The sequence below is a fragment of the Cebus imitator genome, unplaced genomic scaffold (assembly GCF_001604975.1).
Source record: "Cebus imitator isolate Cc_AM_T3 unplaced genomic scaffold, Cebus_imitator-1.0 Scaffold356, whole genome shotgun sequence".
Lineage (NCBI taxonomy): Eukaryota > Metazoa > Chordata > Mammalia > Primates > Cebidae > Cebus > Cebus imitator.
Genome location: NW_016107671.1, coordinates 1,331,908 through 1,340,202, shown reverse-complemented (window position 1 = coordinate 1,340,202; position 8,295 = coordinate 1,331,908). Strand labels below are relative to the sequence as shown.

General features: G+C 35.7%; 1 protein-coding gene across 12 annotated transcripts in view; it reads right to left on the bottom strand.

The window, feature by feature from the left end:
* Nucleotides 1–8,295, bottom strand: part of ZNF420 (zinc finger protein 420) — a 32,349-nt gene that overhangs the window by 11,595 nt on the left and 12,459 nt on the right. Inside the window, exons 1-2 of one of the 12 annotated variants that reach the window (XM_017506441.2) lie at nt 6,600–6,689; nt 2,984–3,068 (exon numbers count right to left, since the gene is read on the bottom strand). The exons of 9 other annotated variants lie outside the window; for them this stretch is intronic. The gene's annotated coding sequence lies outside the window, so the exon portion shown is untranslated. Of the gene's footprint in view, nt 1–2,983; nt 3,069–6,599; nt 6,692–8,295 lie in introns of those variants that run through there. 2 more of the 12 variants (XM_017506439.2, XM_037730716.1) reach the window with 2 other exon arrangements.

Sequence of the window (8,295 nt, the reverse complement as noted above, 5' to 3'; positions counted from 1 at the left end):
AAAAAAAAAAAAAAAAGACAAAATATAACAAATTCTGGTAAAAATGCGGAAAAAGGGGAAACTCTTACACACTCTTTGTGGGAATGTAAATTAGCACAATCATTATGGAAAATAGTATGGAACTTTCTCAAAAAATTAAAAATAGGACTATCATATGATCCAAAATCCAACTACTGGGTATATATCCAAAAGAAATGAAATCAGTATGTGAAAGAGGTATCAAAACAAGTCCCATGTTTACTGCAGCACTATCCACAATAGCAATAGTATGGACTCAAATTCACCGTCCATCAAAAGACAAATGAATTTTCAAAAATGTGGTATATATGCAGAACAGAATACTATTCACCTATAAAAATGAATAAGATCCTGTTATTTTTGACAACTTGGATGAAGCTAGAGGACATTATATTAAGTGAAATATGCCACGAACAGGACAAATATCACAAGACCTCACTCATATGTGAAACCTAAAAACGTTGATCTCATAGAAGTAGAGAGTAGAACAGTGATTACCAGAGGCTGAGGGGGGCGGCTTGGGAGAGACTGGTCAATGGGTACAAAGTTATAGTTAGATAGGAGAAATAAGTTCTGATGTACTGTTGTACAACAAGTTGACTATATCGTCAACAAAAGTGCCCTGAATGCTTGCAAATAGCTAGAAGAGAGCATCTTGAATGTTCTAACCACAAAGAAATGACAAGTGTTTTGAGGTGACAGATATGCTAATTACCCTGATTTGATAATTACACAAAGTACATATGTATAAAACATCACACTGTAGCCCATAAATATGTACATTATATGTCAACTAAAAGTAAAATAAAACTTTCAAAAGTGTTTATGAGAAAAACCTAAAACAACTCAACAGTAAATTAGAACTGGATGAAATAGAGGAAAAAAAACATGAAAAATTACTCATAAAGATAAAATAACTGACATATGCAATAACCACATAAAAAATTTAAATTTGAGTTCAGTGTCTGTGCTCCTAAAAGGCAATAGATACCTATGACTGATGATCATTTGTATCTGCTGGTCATTGTACCTGCTGTATCTGCCAGTCAAGGCAATAGATTTCAGTGACCGGTAGGTTTACCGGCAATATTATCCAAACATCAAAGAATATATAGGCCAGGCGTGGTGGCGTATACCCGTAATCCCAGCACCGTGAGAGGTCAAGGCAGGTGGACTGCCTGAGTCCAGAAGTTTAAGACTAGTCTGGGCAATGTGGCAAAACCCCATCTCCAAAAAATACAAAAATTAGACACAGTGGCACATGCCTGTAGTCCCAGCTAGGATCACCTGGGCTCAGGGAGGTGAAGGCTGCAGTAAGCTGTGATCGTGCCACTGCACTTCAGCCTAAGTGACAGAGTGAGACCCTGTCTCAACAACAACAACAACAACAACAACAGAATATATAATTCTAATCATACATAACTGTTGAATGTATAAAAATACGGTAATCTACCCTAGTCATTTTACAAAGTTAAATTAACTCATATAACAACACTGAACAATGACCTCAGGAAAACTAAGCCAGTCTCATGAACGAATGAAGGTAAAATTTAAAAATAAAATATTAGCGACAAAGAACCTAGCTGTGTATTTAAGGGATAACACATCATAATCATATACAGTTTGTCCCACAAATGCAGGAATAATTCAACATCACAGTCTATTTTCCCACATGAAGAACTTAAAGAATAAAATAACATTATTTCAAGAAAAGCCAAAATTTTAAAACTATATTCTAAGACCCTTTATTAAAAGTTCTCTAAAACTAGAATCAGGTAAAAACCTAGTTAAGAGTATTTATCAGATGCCCACAATAATATATTTCATAGTTAAACATTAGAAACACTGTGAATAAAGTTTGAGAAAAGATAAGAATGATTTGTTTTCAAATTCTGTTAGAGGTCCTACTGAATATAGTTGCTTTTCTTTAAAGGTACAAACAGAAAGGGAAAAGACCACATATTATATGTAGAGAGCAAAACTGTCTATCTAGAAATCCACTATTATCCACTGAAAAACTATTAGATATTTCCATAAGATTGTTATCAATTTATAGAAATCAATACTTGCTCATACATAATATATATCAGTATTAGCCATTTAGAAATGTTACAGAAAAATCCTATTTATAACACAAACAAAATGTACTGAGAAATTGCTTAAGAAGTGTATAAGACCTTTTAAGAAAAAAACCACGAAACTTTACAGAGAACATAAAAAAGAAAAGCAGATTCAGCATGTTCAACAATAGGATGCAATATTGTTAATATGTAAATAGTGCATCAGATTTCTTGAAAAACATAAATAAATACTGGATAAAATATGACAAATGTCCTTTTAAAAGTATGTGAAGCATAAAAGAAAGTCAATCCAGGGGTGCTACAATGAAGTAAGAACCAGAAACTAGAGGGGTAAATACGCTCTGAAGTTACAGCTACCCCTGGGATATTTGCTGATTTTAATTACCCAGATGTTTGTATCTTAATGGTCTGAAAAAATTCAACAGACAAGACCTCTCCTTGACAAAAGAGCAGGGATTACAAATAAACCTCTTTACAAAATTGGGACTATTCAAGGCATAAAGTTCAGAGAAAGAAAAACAAATCCATCAAACCTTAAAGGAAAATGACATGGAACTTTTCAGTCTTGGCCTGGGCTCTCAAAGAAAAGGAGAAAGAAAGTGCTATAGATAATTCATTGTTACACAAGAGTCCCCAAGGATACAAGAAACAGCAAAGTTAGACCTGTCTCCCAGAAATTTGAATTGTATGACATGTAAGTGCTGGAAATATATGAAAGTGTAAGATAAAATCCATGAGAAAGGGACAAGTCAAAAAAAAAAAAAAAGATCTGGGAGAGGAGGAGGATATCAAACTTCTAGAAATGAAACAATATAATCAATTACATTAAAATCTTATAGAAAAAAAAATCTTAAAAGCAGCCAGAGAAAATACAGATTACTTACAAAAGGAACAACAATGAAACAGATGGCAGACTTCTCAAGAGCAACAATAGAAGCCAGAAGACAGTGGAATAATATCTTCAGAGTGCTGAGAAAAAAATAATTGTCAGTATAGAATTTTATACCTAATTAATCATCAGGCAAGGATGACAGTGAAACAAGGTTATTTTTCAACAACAACAAAAATAAACACTTAGTGCATTTATTAACAATAAGCCAGGCCGGGGACAGCAGCTCATGCCTGTAATCCCAGCACTTTGGGAGGCTGAGTCAGGTGGATCCCCTGAGGTCAGGAGTTCAAGACCAACCTGGACAACCTGGTGAAACCCCATCTCTACTAACAATACAAAAATTAGCCAGGCGTGGTGGTGGGCACCTGATATCCCAGCCACTAGGGAGGCTGAGGCAGGAGAATCACTTGAACCCGGGAGGTGGAGGTGGCAGTGAGCTGAGATCACGCCACTGCACTCCAGCTTGGGCAACAAGAGAAGACTCCATCTCAAAAAACAACAACAACAACAACAAAAAAAACGCCTTCCCTAATGTATTTTCTGATAAAATATTCTAGAAGGAAGGTATAATGAAAGAGGAATAGCATACAAATAAAAGATAATTATGCAAACAAATCCACAAGCAAATACTGATACTATGAAACAAAAATAATGCGCATTTTGTAGGCTAAAAAAAGAACAGAACTAAAATACCAGAGAAAAATACCAGATTGGAGAAACAGCTCAAAGTTAAAGCATTCCAATATCCTTATATTATCTTGAGGAAAGTCAGACATGAATTTCAGCCTTTGCTAAATTAAGTTTGTATTTGTCAAGTGACACAAACAATAATGATAATAATTAAAGTACCAAAACAGGCAGAAATACCCCCAAAATGTTTAAATTCACAAGCAATGGCAGAAATGTTCTTCTGTTTTCCATCTACAAATTAACAAAGATATTTCTAAGTGATAAGAGCCATTATTGATAAAGTATAAAATAGGTATGCATGGCTTGTATACTTCTGATAAGAATTCTGTGACAACAAAATATATATTTGACACAGAAATGTCAATTTCTTATCTCTCCTTATAACCTCAACTAATTGCCACAATGGTTACCAATTTATTTCGCAGTAGATACTATCCCTTATATTTGTGTTTTTCAACTTGTTGGCCTTGAAATCCTAGGGGTGGAGATAGAGCAAGTTTATTGCAAAGCAATATGCAAACCAAATATTGTATGTGGACTGAATAAATACATTTTAGTATCCATCAAAATATATAATATCCATTAAATATATAATTCTTCAGACATAATTACAATGAATAAAAACTATAAAATATCACTGGCATTAAAATAATTAGGTACACATGATAAAAATTTAAAGATAACTTTAAAAAATAAATAAATACTGTATGTTTTCCAAACTAAACAAGGGGGAAAATGGAGTTGCAAAAAATAAAACAAGATTGTATCCACCCTGATTAAGGAGGGTGAAATTTTTTAAGCCCGTAAGTTAAAGAGAAGAAACAAAAAGCATAAAATAGGGGACAAATAAATCCAAGTATATTGCTAATAAATAAAGTGAACATTCAATTTTTTAAAAAGTTCTCAGTTAATACCACAGTGCAGTGGTTACCAAACATGTCTAAATATTTGAAAAACCTAGAGAATTTCAAAAAATAATGATACTTGTGTACCATGCCCAGAGATGATTATTTAATTGGTCTGGGGTATGGCCTGAGCTGTGGACTTTTTTTAAAAGACAGTAACGGTTTCTAAAGTACAAACAAGTTTGGAAACCATTTCCATATTATTTCTGCACAATGGTTTTAGTATACTCATTGAGTTGTATAACAATGACCACAATCTAATTTTTTAACATTTTTTTTACCCCCAAAAGAAATCCTGTGTGCTCATTAGCAGTCACTTCTCATTTCCCCACTCCCCATTCTCCATCCCCTCTACCTCTTTCCTATACCCAGTGCTGGGTAACCAGTAATCTACTTTCTGTTAGTACACATTCACCACCATTCTTTATTTTCCCACAATTCCCCAGCATCTGGAAACACTTACTTTAGTCTCTGTGGATTTGCCTATTGAGGACATGTCATATGAATGCAATCATATAATACGTGATGTTTGTATTTGGCTTCTTTGACTTGGCATGGGATATGTTTGGATATTTGTCCCCTCTGCATCTCATGCTGATGGAATCTAATGTCAAGTGTAATCCCCAGTGTCAGACGTGGGGCCTGGTGGGAGGTATGTGGATCATGCAGGTGGATCCCTCATGAATGGCTTGGTGCCATCTTTGTGGTAAAGAGTGAGTTCTTAAGCTATGAGTTCACACGAGACTGGGTTGTTTAAAAGGGTCTGGAAGATCCTCCCCTTTCTCTTGCCATGTGATACACTGGCTCCCCTTCCCTGCCACCATGACTAAAAGCTTCCTGGGCCTCACCAAAAGCCAAGCAGATGCTAGTGCTATGCTTATAGAGCTTCCAGGAGCATGAGCCAAGTAAATTTCTTTTCATTATAAATTACCCAGCCTCAGGTATTTCTTTATAGCATGTTTCCAAGGTGCATCCATGTTAAAGCATGTATCAGAACTTCATTCCTTTTTATTGCTGAATAGTATTTCATTGTAAGAATATACCAAATTTTATCCATTCATTAGTTGATGGACATTTGAGTGGTTCCCACTTTTTGGCTATTGCAAATATCAAGATATAGTGCACTTCTGCCTCTAAATCTTGAGAATGCCTGGTACTGTAAAACATCTTAATTTTTGCCAATTTACAGCATGTGAAATAATTCTATCATTGTGGTTTTGCTTTTTTTTTGAGAAAGTTTCCCTCTGTCGCCCAGGCTGGAGTGCAATGGCTCGATCTTGGCACACTGCAACCTCCACCTCCTGGGTTCAAGCAATTCTCCTGCCTCAGCCTTCTGAGTAACTGGGATTACAGGCACCTGCCACCATACCCAGCTAATTTTTGTATTTTTAGTAGAGATGGGGTTTCACCATGTTGGCCAGTCTGGTTTCGAACTCCTGGCCTCAAGTAATCCGCCCACCTCGGCCTTCCAAAATGCTGGGGTTACAGGCGTGAACCACTGTGCCCAGCCTAATTTGCATTTTTTCCTTTGAACTGCCAACAGATATCTTTTATGGAATTTTTCAATACTGTTATTTATCTTATTCTTATCAATCTATAGAAGCTTTTTATATTCTGATACTAACTACTAATTTCATTGTTGTCTATATGCATTGCAAGTATCTCTGCCCAATTCATGGCTTGTCTTTTACTGTCTTTATAATGTCTTTTGATAAAGAATAATTTTCATGCAGCCAAATTTATCAATTTTTCAATTATCATTTTTAAAAAGAACTAAATAGAACTTTTAGAAATTATTTTTCTTTCAAATCTGTCCCTTTATGAAAATCTATTAGTCATCAATCTTGCAGTTTAATTTCTTTATTTCTTTAAACCAGCACCAACAGTTTATAGCTATATCTAACCATTCTAATATGTAAAGATTTTTGCCATGTAATATGTTATTTCTTCAGATTATCTATCACTCAGCTGTGACCTATTTCCCTGTGAAGTTGATGATCTTTGTGAGCTCACCTTTTGTTGATCTTAACTTGTGAGAATTCTAAAGGCCTCTTACTTTCCTCTGGAGATTTGCATTTGCTTCAGATGGGGAGTCAGGAGGCACCACCTTAGAGAATAAAATTTCAGTCTTTTTTATTCTATGTCACTGTCTTTCTTATTATCCTAGTACTTTTCTCTAGATACATGTTTATCTGTTCCTCCTACGAAGTTAATACCCATCCCGAGGCCTTTACACTGCTTTCCCAGATACTGGCTTGACTCACGCCCTTACTTTTTAGTCAGGTCTTTGTTCAAATATTACCTCTTCGGAGAGGCTTTTCCAAAATCTAGAACAGGCCATCCAACTCCTCATTATTCTTTACCTGCCTACCTTTCTTTACCTTTATTTGTACTACTTATCACTACCTGTTATTGTTATATTGATAATTATTAAATAAATGCATACGTATGTATATACATGCACATACATATACATATAATTTTCTTTCCATACGTATTTTGTATTTCTCCCACAAGAATGTGTTTCCACAGAGAAAGAACCTTATTTAGACCATTATTTCCCCAAAGGCTCCTATAGTCCTTGGCAGAGAATAGGTACTCAATAAATATATTTTGGATAAATGAACAATACTTTAAAGAATAAAGATGATAAGTATACATTTAAAGAAACAATCTGGAAAGGAATTGACTCCCAAGTTTACATAAAAGTGTTGTCACTGGGGAGGAGGAAAAGCCATTCCCTCTTCTGAAAGTGGGAAGAATTATAATAAAAAACCAACAGGGGAAGGAGGTAGAGGAATTAGGTAAGATTCTTTAGGAAGATCATGGTGAAAACCCTTGCCATTCTCCTCAAGTCATAAGTCTTTTTTCCACACAACTTGGGTGCTCTAGGGACATGTATTAATCAATAACTTCCTAAAGCCTTCAGAGGAGAAAGGAAGGAAGAGGGAAGAGACAGTTTATTCCAGCACAAGGAATAAAGTGATCATCTAGGTTGGAAAATCACTTATTAAAGTTTTAATTGATATGGATTTTGTTCTGCATAAAAATACTACAGAAGAAAACAATAAACTTTCTTAGACAATCACAAGTTCCCTCTCAACTATTTTCTAATACAAGAAAATTCTAGCATATTCATTCAATGTCTAATGCAAAGTTTTCTTTTTTTTTTTAAATGGAGTCTCACTCTATCGCCCAGGCTGGAGTGCAGTGATGGGATCTTGGCTCACTGCAACCTCCACCTCACTGGTTCAAGCAATTCTCCTCCCTCAGCCCTCTGAGTAGCTGGGATTACAGGCACCGGTGACATGGCCACCTAATTTTTGTATTTTTAGTAGAGACGGGGTTTTACCATGTTGTTCAGGCTGGTCTCAAACTCCTGACCTCAGATGACCTACCTGCCTGTGATTCCCAAAGTGCTGGGATTACAGGCATGAGCCACTGTGCCCAGCCCAAACTTCTTAATATGTAATATTCAACAACTAAGAACATATAAGACAATGTGTTTGTTCTAATTAACGGGTTGTGTTCATTTGAGTTGTTGGTAAAATGCATTGATCTGCTCTATCACTATACAAATGATGTAAACTCACAGGCTGGGCACGGTGGCTCAAGCCTGTAATCCCAGCACTTTGGGAGGCCGAGGCGGGTGGATCACGAGGTCAAGAGATCGAGACCATCCTGGTCAACATGGTGAAACCCCGTCTCT